The sequence below is a fragment of the Apus apus genome, chromosome 16 (assembly GCF_020740795.1).
Source record: "Apus apus isolate bApuApu2 chromosome 16, bApuApu2.pri.cur, whole genome shotgun sequence".
Taxonomy (NCBI): Eukaryota; Metazoa; Chordata; class Aves; order Apodiformes; family Apodidae; genus Apus; species Apus apus.
In genome coordinates this window covers 4,179,675-4,196,858 of record NC_067297.1, presented here as the reverse complement: position 1 = coordinate 4,196,858, position 17,184 = coordinate 4,179,675, and the positions used below count along the sequence as shown (strand labels likewise).

Genomic DNA, 17,184 nt, shown 5'->3' with positions numbered 1-17,184 from the left:
CCTGTTAAACAACTAGAGAAGCATTTCTATTTAATAGTTATTAAAGGATCACATTAACTCGTATGGAATGAGTAGCTTTATCTCATGCAGTGGCAAAAACCAGCTTTGCAGTTTTCAGGCAGGCAGCAAACACTAGTGGATGAGCAGGGAGCTGGGTATCAAAGTAGGAGCTACTGACCACTCTCACTGCCTGGGATTTGGTTTGAGTCACTGAATGCTACATTCTGACATCTTCTCCCACAGTGAAAAGTACCTGCAGGGGCTTGAGGTTTAATGCACTAGGCCTTAGTTTCTTTCCATGTGAAGTGCAGGCAGTAATGCCTGGTATCCAAAGGTGTTCTCAAGTCTTTGGATTTAAGAATTTCTGTTCAGATGCACAGTAGAAAGTGTTGTGGGCTTCTGAGAATCATTTAATGTAGGGAAGCTGGAGAAAACAGATTTTCTGTTTCTGGATGTGATTTCTAAATGCACGTGCTGGTATATCCTTGATCTTTTGAAGTGGGATTTAAGAAGAGGTTCATATTTGCTGTCTCAAGCTTAAGTTCACATCTCTTCTTTATCTGCTTGTTAATAACATCAGACTCTACTAAAACTGTTTGTTTCCTGCATCAGTTTACTAGGAAGGCTCTCTTTTTACTCTCTGAACTTGTTCAGTCTGAACAATTTGTCTAAGCTGAATCAATCTCCTGAAGAAAATCTCCTTAAGACAAGCAAACATGACGGTGCATATTCTAAACATGCCACTTTGTAAGTTTTAAGGTTCACACCTAGTGAAATATATAAACATTGGGAAAAGCTGGCAATTGCCTGAAATAGCTGAAACAGTGTAAGAGGAAAATAGATAATTATCTGCAATGAGTTAAAATCTTAGGAACCACACTTCAGAAAGGCTTACTATTGATTAGTAGTAAAGTTGCCCCCTCTTCCTTTTCAGTGACTTTCTGGGATATTCACAGTGAAGAAACAATTCCCAGCTTCACAGATTCCAAGTGCTCTCATCTATTTACCTGGCTCAAAACCAGCTTTTTCATAGTAGGATCTTACCAGCACTGGCAATTTACAAAATATCTAAGTTCTCTCCATTTCCTATAGCTTCTTTCACTTTCCAGGTGATTGAAAGCTGCAAACAAGGCTCCTAGAAGACTTAATAGAGACTTTGCAAACTACATCATTTAAATCTGTACATGAGAGCAAGTCATACTCTTTCTAATAATATCAAATATTTTAAAATACACATTGACTGAGCTTAGACATTTGAAAAGTATTGTTAATTTCTAATGAGTCTGTGCATTAAAGGCATGAGCACTGATAACAGAGTAGGAAGATCAAACAGAGGTTTTTCTTGACACTCCAGCTCTGAAGGACTCAAGTGTGGATAAGTCTGTTATATAAGACAGGCTTCTGAATATCACTGAAGTGCTTCACAATTAAAGTGGAATATTAATAAAAGACTTAAACTGAAAACCTGCAGCTATTAGAAGGATTAGGACTTTGCAGTGGGCTAGGGGACTACATACAATGTCAAAGCCATCTTCTTGGCTGTGATCAAAGGCAGAAAAGGCTCTGGCAGAAACAGCATTTTGGAGGGAGGAGAACAGATCTGCAGTGTCACATCATCATGGCCATTATTATTGTTGCAGTTGTTGTTATTATTATTGTTATTATTAATTATATTAATAATTAATTATATTTTACACAATTAATTGTATTAATAATTATTAATTATAATTAATATATAATCTAATAATAATAATGATAATAATAATAATGATAATAATAATAATAGCAGCAGCAGCAGCAGCAGCAACGCCAACAACTCATAGAGAGATTACAATCCACAGCAGCAAAATACAAGAAACCAGGGTGCAGCCTAGAGCTTCTCTGGCCCAGCAATGTGACCCCTGGCAGTGGGTGTCCCTACAAGAAGGGAAAGACCCCTGCTCATGTACCCCCTGTGGCTGTGCTGGCTTTCCTGGGAAGAGCACTGAGAACAGAATTCACACTCAGTGCATTTGGCTCCTTATATCTGTGCACTGGTCAAGAATTGGCACAAAAGTTCAGATGGCTCAATGCTACATAAACAAACTGGGGTTTACTAGATTTATTTTGTAGAGATTGCTTTTGGGGGAAAAAAAAAAAAAAATCAGTCTCTTCAAGGAAGTTCCCTACAGGGTATTTCCTTTGAGACCCCAGGCCATTTTCCTGTGACTCTCATGGGAATAATTACTCTGATAACTTTAATTGTGTTCTACAGAAATATCATTTTGTAATATACTGTAATTAGGTAAAGAGTCTCAACTGCATTCTGAATATGCTTCTTATGAGGCAGCCTCCATTTGGAAGAACCTAGGGACTGACCCCTCTGCTAAAGTACCATTCCCACACTGTGCCTTCTACAGCAGGGACTGCACTTGGAGCATGTTCTATCTCAAGCCATAGATAGGGCAACTGTAAATTGTTCAGTTGCCCAGGCTCAGAAACAGGGACTAGGCAAAAGCTTTCATTCTGTTAAGTAGGGACAGCTGGAAATGTGTGATTAGTAAGGAATAACTTTTAAAGCAGTTTGAGTGGAGAGGGATTAAGGAATGCCATATGGTATCCAGAGTAAAAAGATGCCAAAGAGTGTAACTTTAATGGAAAATAAGAAGTTACCAAGATGCCCAGAAGAGCTGAAAGTCTGGAAATACATGTGTATGTGCTAGAAATCTATGTTTATCTAAAAGCCATGTATGCCAGTAAAAAGGAAGACAATCAGAAGCTTTATTTCTTTTAATACTAAATGTTAATGCATTTGAAATATTTAAGAGGTTTCAGTCAACTCTGGCAGTGAAAACCCCTTAAAAATCCATATACATTATGAGATACTGCACTTCACGTAACAACAACATGTAAAGATTTGGGTGGGGTTTTTTTAGGCAAATATAAAAAAGGAAAGTGGAACTGAATACATACATGTACCTGGCTGATTCTTACCTTTTAAAAGATTCCAAAGGGGTGTCTGTCCTGAGATTTTTTCTGAAAATTCAAATTACGGTCTGTACCCTTATTAGGGAATTTGCTTTCTCTCAAAATGTTCAAGACCGATAGAAGGTCAAAGAACCACCCTATGGCAAACATCCAGGCCAGAATTAAGTGTAAGTCAGATCTAAACACAATGAAAACACAAAACGTACCACACAAGAGATCTGAGAGAGAAAAGCATATTAAGCTCAAAGATAAAATAACTTAGAATCATACACACACTACGACAACCAAGATGGACCAAGAAAATATTTGGCATATGCAAGAAGACACAAGAAATGTCATGGAACAGCTTGGCAAGTCTTGCAAGCAGCAGCAGAGCTTGCACAGCATGGACAAGGTCACTGCATTGCTACCTCAGGTAAACTGTATAGGGGGAGAGCTCAGCATTGCAGTGACAGATGAATATGCTATCAGCTGGAAAGGAAATGAACCATTTATTAAATTGGATAATGGCACACAAGTGAGTCTGAGGCTAGAAGCAGTCATATGTGCTATAAAAAAATCCCAAACCAAACAAAACCAACAACCAACAACAACAAAAAACCTCAAACCAAAACAAAAAAACAACAGAGAGAACAAGGGATATCCAGGTAAAATTTAGAGATTACACTGATTAGCTTGTAACCATTAAAGGATTATAGAGACTAGGAAGATGAGTAAATAGGAGACTGCCAAACATTTAAGGGTAGTGGCTACAAGCACTATTTACTGTGACAGGGACACAGCAAACCTGAGACTAGAGCAAACGGCAGCACATGTAGCAAGGCTGGTACAACATGAAATGCAAAGAAAAGCTTGATTCTGATTTTCCACCTGAAAGATGCCAGCTGTATCCCTAGGTTTCCAATGCAGGAAGGTTTATTGGTGCAAGGGCCACCAACTAAGTAAAAGACACATGAAGTGAAAGAAAAAACCCAACATGATGCTTTCTCAGTGACAGTTTTCTGTCACTATAGAAAACTTCTACTCCCCATTATCCTCACTCCAACAAGGTGGTGGAAACCAGTATTAAAATAAGTTAGCAGTTATTGGCAAATGTTGTTGATAAAACTAGTGCAGTCAGATATTAATATGTATGTAACATTAGATAACTTGATCTGCAGCAAGTAAATCCAATGGGTATCCAGCTGCATTCACAACTCATGCCTTTAGCAAAAGGAACACTGGTGACTTAGGAAAATGTCCAACCAAAATATTAATAAACAGTATTAATAACACATAAGTGATCCAGAACATTGGCTGAAAATATAAAGCATTTTAAAAACACATTTACCAAGTATCTGTCTACTACATTTCTGTGGTGACAAAGCACGCAGTTAATTAATCAGTTGCTTCTGCTGTAAAATCTCCACATTTTCTGGCAGAAAGACAATACAGAAATTTAGGAACTGTTTTTTCTCACTTCTGATTCAATTTCTTATTGATCCTTTGGACAATGTCAAATATATTTATTTGTTTTACAATCTAAAGATATGTAAAAGGAGACTTGTCTGTACTACTGCTGTAACAATTAGCTGAAGCTTTCAGGCTAGTCAGTTCTTAAATTAGTGCCCTCTTCTATCTTGCATAATTTTATCAATGAAGTTCAAAATTCATTAACATTTCAGTTTACTGTCCCTGGTTCAAAAGCTTGGGGATTATTTAAAAGGTTGAAATAAATATGCTTGTTTATTATATGTATACATAACAAGCAATAATATATTAACTAGGTAAATAAATAGTCCCTGAAATGCTACTACTGTATTTACAACTAAAAGTTCAACATATGCTTATGTATAATTTTGAGTATTTATAACGTAAGCTAATAGTCTCTCATGCAACATATTAGAAAACCACACTAATAAAACAGGTCTTCTCACTTGTAGAGAATGTATTTAACAAAAAAAAAATGAGAAATCAGAGAATCAGAATAGGGAAAAAAGCTGAAGTTTAACAAACTGGGATTTTGAAATAATAAAAAGAGACAGATAAAATGGAACGAATGTGCAAGTTGCACTTCGTAGTCCCTGGATCCACTGGCTTTATAAGTATGACACAACACACATTTATGCTGAAAATCAATAGCTCTAAACAAATATTCACAGGAGGCTGCGGACACAGGAGGTTGACCTAGGATACAGGCAAATGCTGAAGAGAAACACACAATACATTTCCAACTCCAGGAGCAAGATTTTTTCCTTGCCTGAGCAAGTGACAGCTTGGTAGCAGTTATAATAAGTTGAAAACTTAATCTAGATATGGTATCACCATGTGGGTTTAGCACACCCTAACAACAGTAGTTTTATACATTGAGAGACATCATCATCAACTTCATGCCACACTCCAAATCTTTCAGAGAACAATGAGGATCTTTAGCATGGTTATAAGTATTTGTTAGAGCCACGTATCATAAAATGATTGCTCTGTTAATTTTGATGATGATGATGATGATTTGGCTTGGATAGAAGAGTGACATATTGAGCATTTAAATAATTTAGCCTCCCAGAAATAGGAACTCTATGGGAAAAGCCCAGCAGAAGCACATGGTGGGTGAGCAGCTGAAATTCTCACTGATTGCTGAATGTTATGCAAGCAGAGCCCTTGCACAGTTCCCTGCAGTGATCTCTGCTGGCAGGAGAGGCTGGAAATTGTAATAAAAAGCAATACTTGTGCATTACAACAGCAGTACAGTGCATTATACACATGTTCAAACAAGATGTCAATGTAAGAGAGTGCTGATTACACAGACAACACTTCAGTCACTAACCCCATCTCTGCCTGTGGTGTTGTTTCCCAGCTAGGGCTGGGGAATATGAAAGTTTTCCTACAGTTATTCCCCTCAATTTAATGCTATTCCTGGAAACACAGTCTGATCATATTATTTGAATCCCCACTTGCAGCAGAAGCACTGATCTAGTACATTGCATCCTGTACCCCTCAGAACATCAAATCTTTTATGGGTCCTCCTGTGACCCAAGAGCCAGGAGGGAAGCATGGGAGGAACCATCAGCAAGAAAGCCCTAAATGAAGAAATTAAATACGTTTCCCCTGGAGAGGAGGCTTACTGGAGTGTAACGAAAACAAGCCCCAACCCTCCTCCTCTGCATGCGCACACACACACCCTAGAGGCTTTTGCAAAGCCACAGGAACGGAAATAATTTCGTTTGAATCCATCAAGCATTAAAATCCGTTCGCTGAGGGATTGAAGTGAAAAATGAGCTGGAGACAGGAATTAGAAGCTCACCGCCTGGGCTGTCAAACAGGATTTTCCCCAGATAGAAAATAAGCAATTGCAAATACAGGGAGGTAAATCCTTCCAGTCTCTGGCATGTATGCACACTCTTGGGTTTTCCCTCCTGGCCCTCTCAGTTCTGGGTTCATGCAGCCACACTTGGACACATCTCCTTGTGCACTCTCTGGCCACGGCACCCACCCTTAAAACCCCTTTCCAGGGGTCTCCTCAAGAATGTCACAAGCCTTGGGCAAAGGGGAGTGGTGAGACATGCAGGAAAGTTGGCTGCACTACCTATCATATACTCATGGGTGCCTGAGGCAGCTACTGAAAGGATAAACCAACAGTTCTAAGAACCACTTTATCCACTGTGCAAAATTTGCTGAAGAAAGAGACAAGGAGCAAAACTGACATATAGTTATAATCACTGCACATCTTATTTGACCACTCAAAAAAAAAAATTTACCCTCCATGCCCCTGAAATATGGTCTCTTTCAATACCAATACAAATATCTCTGCACCAGCTACATTTTGTTGCTGTTTCAGAGGCTTATTTGCAACCATAAGAGCCAGAGGTCTACTTTTTCAAAATGAGACTGAGATTCAGGAAAATAATGTGGCAGCTAGGGAGAGTTGGGGCTACTGTGCAGAGGCCACCTCCAGCCCAGATTATGAGCTAAAGCACATTCACAAATCTCTGTAGTCTTATAACTGAACTTGGAGAAAGAAATTATCATCACAACATTGGTTTTATGCAGGGTAGAATTTCCCTTCAGTTGGTTGCCAGAACTGAAGGCAAAAATTACTGATAGTACTGCTTCTGTATGAAGATAATAAACACAACCCACTCTAAAAAATGGCCATTATACCTGAGTGCATAGCACAGTGACACAGGAAAACCAAGAGAAAGAACACCAGAAAACCTACAGATCTACCAAAATGGCCTTAACAATGTGCTGAGACTTCATACTCATCAAACTGTACACTGGGGAGCCAAGTGTCTACTTAATGAAGAAGGGGAAGCAAGAAATAGTTAGAGAGAAGAAAAAGAGAAGATGAAGAGCCAAATATGTAGCATTTAAGCTACGAGAAGAAGAGACAGAATTACAGGAGCCAAGGAGCCATCTAACTGCAGCCCACAAGACACACAAATTGGTTTAAGGACAGGGCATAGGTGGAGCAAGAACAAGGTAAGCATTTATGCAACAGGATCCCTGGAGCTGTGTGGCTTTGAATTCAAAAGCCACTTAAGAGAACAGAACTTGAAGAAATTTAGTTTAACATAAAATTCAATAATTTTAATGTATGTTAATGTGCTTCAAGACAAAGGCCTCTGTTACCTAGATACAAAGATGTATTTGTTCATAGTAAATATTTTCTGTAACGCATGCTGTCCTCTACTGTTGTGTACTATACTTTCCTAGTGTTCTGTGACTCTCTGGTAATAATACTACCACTTAGGTGGTGTTTCATAGCTATAGATCACACTGTGCTTAATCCAGGGGGTATCATTATGTCTGTTTCACATGTGGAGTCATGAAAGCACCTAAAGATTAAATGAGTACATGGAAAGATTGGAAAAAACAACTAGTTTTATAAATTATAGTGTTGCATATAAGAGAGACCTCAGGAGGTTTAAAAAGGACTTGCTGGCAGGAAAAAGACCGTTTGAAAACACTCATTAAAGTAGTTCATGTTAATGGCAAGTTAGGGACAAAAATGGACAAAGAAAAGACAATGTGACAATGCTATGGCCACAGCTCAGAAAGAATCAGTAAGAGCCAGCTCAGCAGCTACAGTCAAAAAAGTTTTTTTCTTCACACTGATGATATCCATTGTTGTCTCCCTACTCTTTGAGGAGCTGATGAGTTATCAACAGTATCCTACATCAGGACCAGAGCACTGAGCGGAGCAATAGGCTTGGGAAAAAGGGCTAGCTGAAGTCAGGGGACTTCAGCTGGCTACAACATTGGGGTGAGGGTTGATCTATATCTGGAAAGTCTTATGTGCCATCCCCATTCTGTCCCCCTCCTCCTGCTTGAACATGCTGCTGCACTGAACCTGAAAGGTCTGGTTATAAATAGCTTCTCCCTGCAGCTCCTCAACAAGCCACTGAGGCGGAATGAGTCATCTCTGCCGGCTCCATGGCCCCCCCAAACCAACTGCGTCAGGTTGGGAGCAGGGCTGCCAAAATCAGTGGCACACACTGTTCCCTCTCAAAGGGCAGTGGCCTTGGGGGACAGGGCCACTGAACAAACTAGCTCTACTCATTACTCATAAGAACCCAAAAGCCTCATCACTTTGTGAGTAAGAATAATGTAAAATCCATTGAGTGTTGAGAAACTGACACTGGCATGTCAGCCCCCTCTGTCCACACCATTATCCATTACTCCCTGGTTTTCAGCTGGAGCTTCTAACCCATTAATTGGTTTGTTATGGAAACAATTGAGGGGATCTCTGAAAATGAACTTCTCATTCTACTTAGAAAGAACTTCTCCTTACCAAGACTTGCTGACACTGTTCAGTGAATGGACCCAACAAGAAGTAGGCAAGCTGACAAAGCCTCACCTCTAGGAGAGGAGAGCTACCAGGCACAGCTCTATTTCCTAGGAGGAAAGATGATGAAAATTTTCACACAAAAAGTCAGACTTAAATTTGCTTGTTCCATTGTGAGAGAAACTCACCCAGGAACTGCATCCTCCTCTAAAGACAATGCACAGAGCTGTAGAAAACTTCTAATCCAATCGCAGGAAAACAGAGTTTGATTTCCTGAACTTGCATAGGGCTTCAGGTGTCCTAAAGGTTATTCTAGTGATTTTTTGGGTTTTTTTTTTCATGTGGGCTTTATTCAGAGGCAAATGGAGCTCTCCTGAAACATGTCCTTTCTCAAGCCTAAGACCATAAAGATAGGTGTTTCATGAACTTCAGAACAAACACCTCTGTAGGTATTTATTAAGTTAAGTTCTAGTCAAGATAAACACACCAATTTGCTGGGATTAGCAGTGATTGGAGAGGTTGGGAGTGAGTATTTATGGTGGGGAAAACAAGGGAAACCAATGCTGGGTTAAAAGGAAGGAAAATAATAACAGGTATGGGGGAAAATACAAAGTTGATTCCAAAAGCAGGGTCTGGAAATGAGCACCACAGTTATTAAAAAAAAAAAAAAAAGGCAAGACTTGGAGATAGAAAGTGAGGAAGTCTCCTAGTGCCACATTTCTTCAAAATAGGGAGTTTAAGATAATGTGATCAAAGTGATTCTGTTATGTTTTCTGTAAACTAAGTTTAATGGCTCAAGTCTTGTGTGAGAAAGGAAGCTCTGGACAACAGGACACAAGAACATCTGACACTTCAGCTGAAGCCAAACCTTAGCAAGTAGAACACTGAAAAATAAAATTCAGACATAGCTGTTACTGTAACAAAAAACTGGAAAGGCTGATGAAGTTCCCCACAGAATAAAAAGAGTATATTTCGTTTCCCTCCATTTGTCAGTGTTCAGTAGTGCTGACAAGAGCCACAGTCTTCAGCTATAGTGCCTGTAGTTCTGCAAGTGCTCCCAATCACTGCACTATATGACAGCACAGGGTGTGTTTTCTTTTGGGTCATGCTGTGATGCAAAACAACATCAAAGCCTGGCAGAGGTTTTGCTACCAGCAGAGGTGATACAGCATTGTCTCAATGGAGGCAAAGTGTGATGCAGTTTTACATGAGCTGCCTTTTCATTTTCCCTCCAGTTTTTAATTAATCATCAAATAAACAAAGTACATCCTGTTAAAAGTTAATAAGTTTGTTCTGATAGAGCTTTAAAACTAACCTACTTCAGAATTTTTTAAGTTCATCATGTGTAACCTCATCATTTCTATATTCACGTTGTGTGGGGATATTTTCTCTTTGATGAATTTTTTTTTCCCCAAACAGTAAGAAGAAAATTAGGCACATGGGAGGCAAGAGCCTTAGTGAGGGTTAAGGCTCTGATGGGAGCAGGGAAAATACAGACAAAATACAATTTCTTGCTTTAATTATTTGTCAAGGCCAACACATCCCAAAACAGCCTTTCAGGACCTGAAAACAACAACAAAAAAAACAAAACAATTCCACCAACAGGTGTCTGGATTGTCCCAACACTGTAAGGCATCCTCTTGTTACTACACACAGTGAACTTGGAAATTAAAAGATACTGAAACCAATGCAAATTAAATCACTACTGATGGGAAGGGATGAGAACACACACACACACATATATATAGATATATATATATATAGTTATATATATATATAGCTATATAGCTGCTAATAGCTGGAAAAGCCTGCCATTTGCAATAGTCAAGAAATGAAAGGGAGAAAGTATCTCTGAAAGTAGGTCCTTCTGTTATTTGCAGGATCTTATCTATAACCTTTCTCACCTGAAATCAGGTACCTCTCCAACATCCAGGTCTGTTTCATCCTCATCTATGGCATTCTTTGGCTGCTCTAAGCACAGGGAATTCTAGCTCCTAAAGACAAAAAGTGAAGAAACAATTAGCCCAAGTGCATCCATGCTACCAACTACAATTGGTGGGTTATCTGTCTTTTAGACTAGGATCGTTCGAAGTATTATACTATTTCCCTAAAAAAGCAGGTCTTTTCAAGGCTCTAGAGGCTTCCTGCCAAACTCTCCAAACATTTATACAGACTTTCCTTAAGCATCCCAAGGGAGTAGATTTTCTGTGGGACTTAAACTTCTCACTCAGGTTGTGCTTTTTCCCAGGTCATCCCATGAAAAGCATGGTATACAAAGTGAACAGAGATCAACAGATGCTTTTCATAAGCAAAATGCCCTTGCAACAGACAGAAATTCATGCTAGTCAAGTCCCAAATGGACACTTCACTTGAAAACTGATGAAGGAAATATTTTAATGGAAACTTCAAGTAATAGGGGAAACAGTTAAAAAAAACCAAATTAACTTGAAGCAGTTTTGGATCAGAATAATGCAGGACTCATAATTCAACTCTATTTTCCTTCCTTTCTCATTTCTGACCCACTGGATCCATCCCTTTTTCCCTTCTGCCTCATTAAGCAGACATGTAGATGAAGTGGCATTTTTCTTAAATTGCCAAGTAGCAGGATTAAGTTGTGTATATGAATAGAAGAAAAATTCTCTGATGGAACTAAAAAGTTAAGCACGGTAGTCAGCTGCTGATGCCCAATGGCACATCCAGTTGCTTGGCCATGCTGTACAGGAAAATCCATGGTTGAGGCACGGTATCAGCCTACCCAGTTACCAGCAGGATTTTAGATAACAACAGGGACACAAGCATTCCTATCTGCTGTCATTGTTGCTTAGCAGAAAAAAATGTATTCCTTTTAGGCTGTCCCAACATTTCAGTTTCTCTTAGGACTCAGTTTAAAAAAAAAGAAAAAAAAGAAAAAAATTACTATTCCACTGTGGATAGGAATATGGAGGAGGTCACCATATGCATAGGATAAATAATCCTCCAGTTGCAAACTTTTATCAGTCAGTCACCATCATCTGGTCTGTGGGATAAAAATGTCTCAGGTACTGTGCACTCAAACATTAGAATTGTCCATCTCATTTACAGTGTTTACTGCTGTTTAGCATGATCAGCCATGAATTATAAGGTGATTTTTTTTTTTTTTAATTCAGCCAATTGTCCTTTCCTTTTTTTTTTTCCTCTTTTTCTTTCTTTCTTTTTTTTTTTTTTTTTGCACTGAAGCTGACCCTCCTGTCCTGTCCCCCAAGCAGTCTGCAGTACTGTGCATAGATGTGGCATTAAACTGAAACCGAGTCCAAACTTGACTTTTCAATTTCTAGAGCTCTGGAAGGGAATGGGCAGGAGGTAAGAGCATCCCTGAGGAAGCAAGCCTCCTCCAGCAGAGCTGCTGCAACAGCAAAGCTATTAATAAATGTTTGCAATCTTTTAATCATTCTGCTAAATTGCCATCATGTTCTTGCAAACCCGTAGTGTGTCAGTGCAGCTGCCTCCTCCTGCCTGCTTCCCCGTGTTCGTGCATGTGAGTGAGGGGGAACATCAGGAACATGCTCAGATCTGAGGGCTGCTGCAGCGTTAGAGGGAAAACTATTTTGACAAGTGACTTTTTAAAATCTTCCCTATTCCAAAGAAAGCAGCCCTATTAGTTACAGCTCTAAACCATACTTTCACCTGGTTTTCCTTCTCCAGCAAATCCTGCCTGCTCAATCCAGACACTAAATTCTTCTTCATGAAAATGCCACGTGACCTGCCATGGCTTGGGACCCGCTACCCAAGAGGCCAGGTCTCTTGTGACAAGTTGGCACTGTGCTCACAATCAGCTAGCAGTCCCTCTGGCTTAAACAAAGATTTTCTCAACAAAAGAACATTTTTGTCTGCTTTATCCCACCCACTATGGAGTTGATAGCCACTAGGATACAAGACAAATGTGTACTGCTTTTCAGGCTCTTTCTACAGGGTCAGTTATTCAGAATGTAAGTGGACTGGAAAGCTGTGATCCTATTTATGGCACGAGATAACACTCCAGGATAAAAAGGATTAATACTTTCAAATAAATTGTCTATTTGCCTCTTCATGTGCCTAAAATGTATTCATAATTGTCCAAACTAGGATATAACAGACAAAGCCACCAACTAATGTCATGGTGGAGATCAGCTTAATCCTTTGTCTGTTCCCTCCTCCAGCTCAAACTCTCATCTTCATCCTAATTATAATAGCATTTGAAATTATCATGGTTTAAAAAAAAGATGCCAGCTTATATAATAATCTTATTGCTTATTAATGATTTCAGAAGGGAGAGCAAGTTGCCTTGCATTCTGGGAATTATGCAAACTAAGGCTGAGCCATACCTTGCTGGGTTCCACCAGTTTCTTATTTGGAAGCCTGATGCGTGAGGATTACCATGTAATAACAGATGTTAAGGCTTTTAGTGAATGACAGGCCTGCCGCACATACTTGAACAAGAAGACATGACAGGCATCACATTTCACAGTGGTTAGCCTTGGGCACTTTTCAGAGGCAGAAGCCTCGAGGCACAGCGACTTTAACCACCCCGCAAGTGTGATAATCCCCAGGACAGCACAGCCCGAAGTGTGATTGCTGTGCAGCATGGGAGTTTATGAATAATAATAAAGAAAACATCAGGCTGGATATTGGTGACATGGCACTGACAGCCAGAAAGACAGTCTGTTGCATATACGATCCTTAAGTCCATTACTTAATCTAAAGTTACTTATACCCTGTCCTCTAAATATCACCTCCTCTATAAAGCTATAATGTGTGAAAGACACTAAAGAACTGAACTGGAGATTTAGTATCTGCCCTTCAGTTTCCTGTATTTGTCATCAGCATCTTTCTGTTGGAGAATACAGGGTAGAGTAGGAGGGAATGTGAATGGGAGCAGGAGCTCTGTGTGCATGCTATAAACTGCTGCATTTTTATTGAAAAATGAGCTTCAATTTAAGGTGACACCATCAGTCTCTGACACTAAGAGACTATTAAAAGACTAATGAAGCTGCTTGCCCCCACACTTACAGAGAAACACCTGCACTTCCCAAAAATAAAAGAGCTCAGTGTGTATAATTTAAGTAAATTAATTAAATAAAATTATTTTTAAATTATTTTGTTAATATCTGTCATCTGACTCACAGATGCTGATCTTACAATACTGGGTAACATAATAATAGAGAAATATAATACGCTTTTTCAAGCAATAAGTTAATCTATGTAGCAATATACACTAAAATGTTGAGAGCTGAAATTGAAAGTATGTTTTAGGGGAACCTAATAAACACTCAATAATAATTTGATGCTTTCTAAAAATCCTTCATCTTACAAAAAATAATTACATAATTATTGCTTAAATAGCTGTCCCTCTGCCACAAGCAAAGCTGAGGGAGTTTTGTTTTGGCCAAGTGGCTGGGGTGGGGAGAAGGATGGAGATGAGAGTCCAAGTTAAAAGAATCAGTCCATCTCCTAGAGACTAACCATCCCATGTAGAAAATTTTCCATGTCAGCACATTTAGAAATAAATGGGGATGTCATGCAGCCAGCGCTGGGCATTAAGTCATGATGCTGGGAGTACCATGTCCTCTGCTAGCCCATCAGCAGTGTCTGATCTTGCTGTTTACCCTGAGAAGTCCCTTAGGTGCCTGTCATGTTGTCAACAAAGAGAAGCCATGCTGTGCAAAAACACTGGCTCCTGTGATACCACAGGATGAATATCTTGCTACCTCTACACATCCTACACAGTCAAAAAAACAAATCATGCTTAACTGGCTCCAGCTTTGTTTTCTGACACACAAGCAGGTACTGGGTTTAAGTCCCAGTCCACAACACCACTTACTGATGCATCTCACATTCTGTCTCTGTGCCGTCTTGTACCTTGCTGGCTGGAAGAGTGGCACCTGGCTTGGCACCGAGACACAGGCAGCCCAGGCTGCTGACATACAACAGGCATATGCTGAAATGTGGGGAAAAGTGAGCTCCCTTAGGAAAGATGGAAAATGAAACCAGATGCCACCAGTACTGAGAGAGAAGAAACCAGATCTGATCCTTTAGATGACTTGATGGAACCTGCTCATGTTCAGAGGCAGTAGGACCAAATTCAGCTCTAATTAAGTCACTAAGGTTACAGCACGATAAACATGATCTTTTAAGCATCACAGGTATGAAACAAGGACAGAGAAGGTCACATAGCAACAAGAGCCTAAGTTCCAGCATGAGTACTATGGAATTTTACTGAGGTGGCCTGAGGGACATTCCCCAGGTCAGTTGCCCCCACATCCTGTCACTGTGGCAGATGCCATCAAGCACTGCAAGAAGGTTGCTACGTTCATCACCAGGACCTTTAGCTTGGGACCAACCAGCAGCAGGCTGAAGTTAAGTCGCAGCTCAAAACCCCGTGCCCTCAGGGCAACTGGCAGGATCAGCCCAGCAAATGCAGCAAGGTATTTTTTAGTTTGCTTCTGTCTTTATGATGCAAAGTGACAAATATTTACAGTCTCTTTGAGTCAGGTACAAGAACATCTTTAGAAAAAAAAATCAACAACAACAACAAAATAAAAGCAGAAAGCCCCAGCAAGGTTCCCGTAATAGGTCAGATGCTTCCAGTGCTTTTTGTCATCTTCAATCTATAACAACCCCTGCCTCTGGAAATCTGTTTGTATTTACTGGTCTTTGTGAGCACCCCCAGTCAGCACAGCAGAAAGAGAGTTGCTGTTGATTCTCCTCACCCGAAACTGCACTCATACATAGCACCCTGCTCTGCTTTTGAGGGACTCTCACTTACTGTGCTGGGCAGTGGGATGCTGCAGCTAAAACTGGACCTAGGCAAGATCAGGCAGGTGGGGAGGTCTCTGCCAGAGTGGGTCTGGCAAAGAGTTGAGACCCATGTGCTCCAACTAGGCAGTGACTGGCATTCTCTTTGCACCGAGCTGACACCAGTACAAGCCGAGACCCTGCAGCTGCCAGGGGGAGCCCGGGCCATACCGCGCGGCTCCACCACTCCCCCCTTCCTCCCTGCACGGCTCATGTAAGGTTGCTCCAGGACGGCTGTCCTCTCTCCTCAGTGCCACAGCTGCTGAGTGACGGATGCACTGGGAAATGTTTTTCATTGCCTCCCTCATTAGGGAGACAAGTGTTCTGTGAAGACATCTCTGATCCTATGCTGCTCTAGGCCTCTGGAACTACACTTAAAGTCTGCAAAGAAAGGACTGTTCAGGATATGGCAACACAAGCAGATACATCTTACTGTAAAACAGGACCCTGTCTTGATCTGCACATTGGGAATTCAGTGGAAAGAAAAAGCAGAGAGCAATGATCTGCAAGACAAGCAACACTAGGCACATCATTTTTGTTTCAGAGTAGCCTCTACATTGACTCATAAATGAAGAAGGCCACTCAGGGGTAGTCTACTTTTATGCTCTAAAAGCTGCTATTATCTTTATTATATTATTTAAGTGCTTAATAACTCCATAATTTATTTGTAACACTCTTTGAAGTAGAAAAATATTATCCTAATTTTGTCAAAGTGAAACTGAGAGCTTAAGGGCCAGACTGATAAGCACATAAAGGCACCCAACTCCCACTGACATCAAAGGAAGTTATGCACCTAAATATTTTCAGGATTTTTAATTAACAACAGAAATCAGTGGAGCAATTAGGAATTTTAGGTCTCAGACTAACCCATCTACTGATCTTTATATCTGAAAGTGCTCTGTCCTTGTAAAAACTTTTTTTTTCTTTTTCACCTTAATTCAAGTATTTCAGCATAGCCTCCACTCTGTTAGACAGCTCTACTGTCTGTACTGACCCACAGATGATGTACTGGTTATGAAAGAGTCACAGGTTGTTTTTTCTCTTTTCCAAAAGCTTCCTTCCCAAATAGGCAAGCTCAAGGATTTGTTTTGGTTTTGTCTTGTTTGTTTCTAAAACATTCCCCTTGTTTTACCCCTGGTTGTTCCAGAGGTTTCTGGAAGAAAAGCCTTGCAGCAGCATCAATGACAACCAGCCTTACAAATCCTATCTTCTGTTTAAGTGCCATTCAGCACAGCACAACACACTTTGTCCTGTCTCACCAGCATGCTCTGAGATCTGTTATGTCCAAAAACCCAAGTCTCAAGTGCTGGCTGGACAGTGAGCGAGACTGAGGCCATTCCTGAGTTTATGGCAGTCTGTGCCATAACGTTATAGAATATTGTATCCCTCCCTCTAGGCAGCAAGAAGTTAAAATCCCATTAATCCTATTGGATTATTTGCAAAGAAGCAATTTTTCAATTACACATAATTAATAGTAATTATCTTTATCTTCAGAGACCAGAACAAAGAATAATTAATCCATTTTAACATCCCCATTAATGAGGTATTAAGTATGTTTTTTTTTACACAGCAGATTACATAGTAACTTATGTGGCCTACCATTCAGCCCGTGTTCCCTAATGCAGAAAGGAAAGAGAAAAGAG

General features: G+C 40.0%; 1 protein-coding gene across 1 annotated transcript in view; it reads right to left on the bottom strand.

Moving 5' to 3' along the window:
* Window positions 1-17,184, bottom strand: part of CABP1 (calcium binding protein 1) — a 52,099-nt gene that overhangs the window by 32,574 nt on the left and 2,341 nt on the right. Inside the window, exon 2 of the mRNA XM_051633841.1 lies at window positions 10,636-10,725. The gene's annotated coding sequence lies outside the window, so the exon portion shown is untranslated. The remainder of the gene's footprint in view (window positions 1-10,635; window positions 10,726-17,184) is intronic.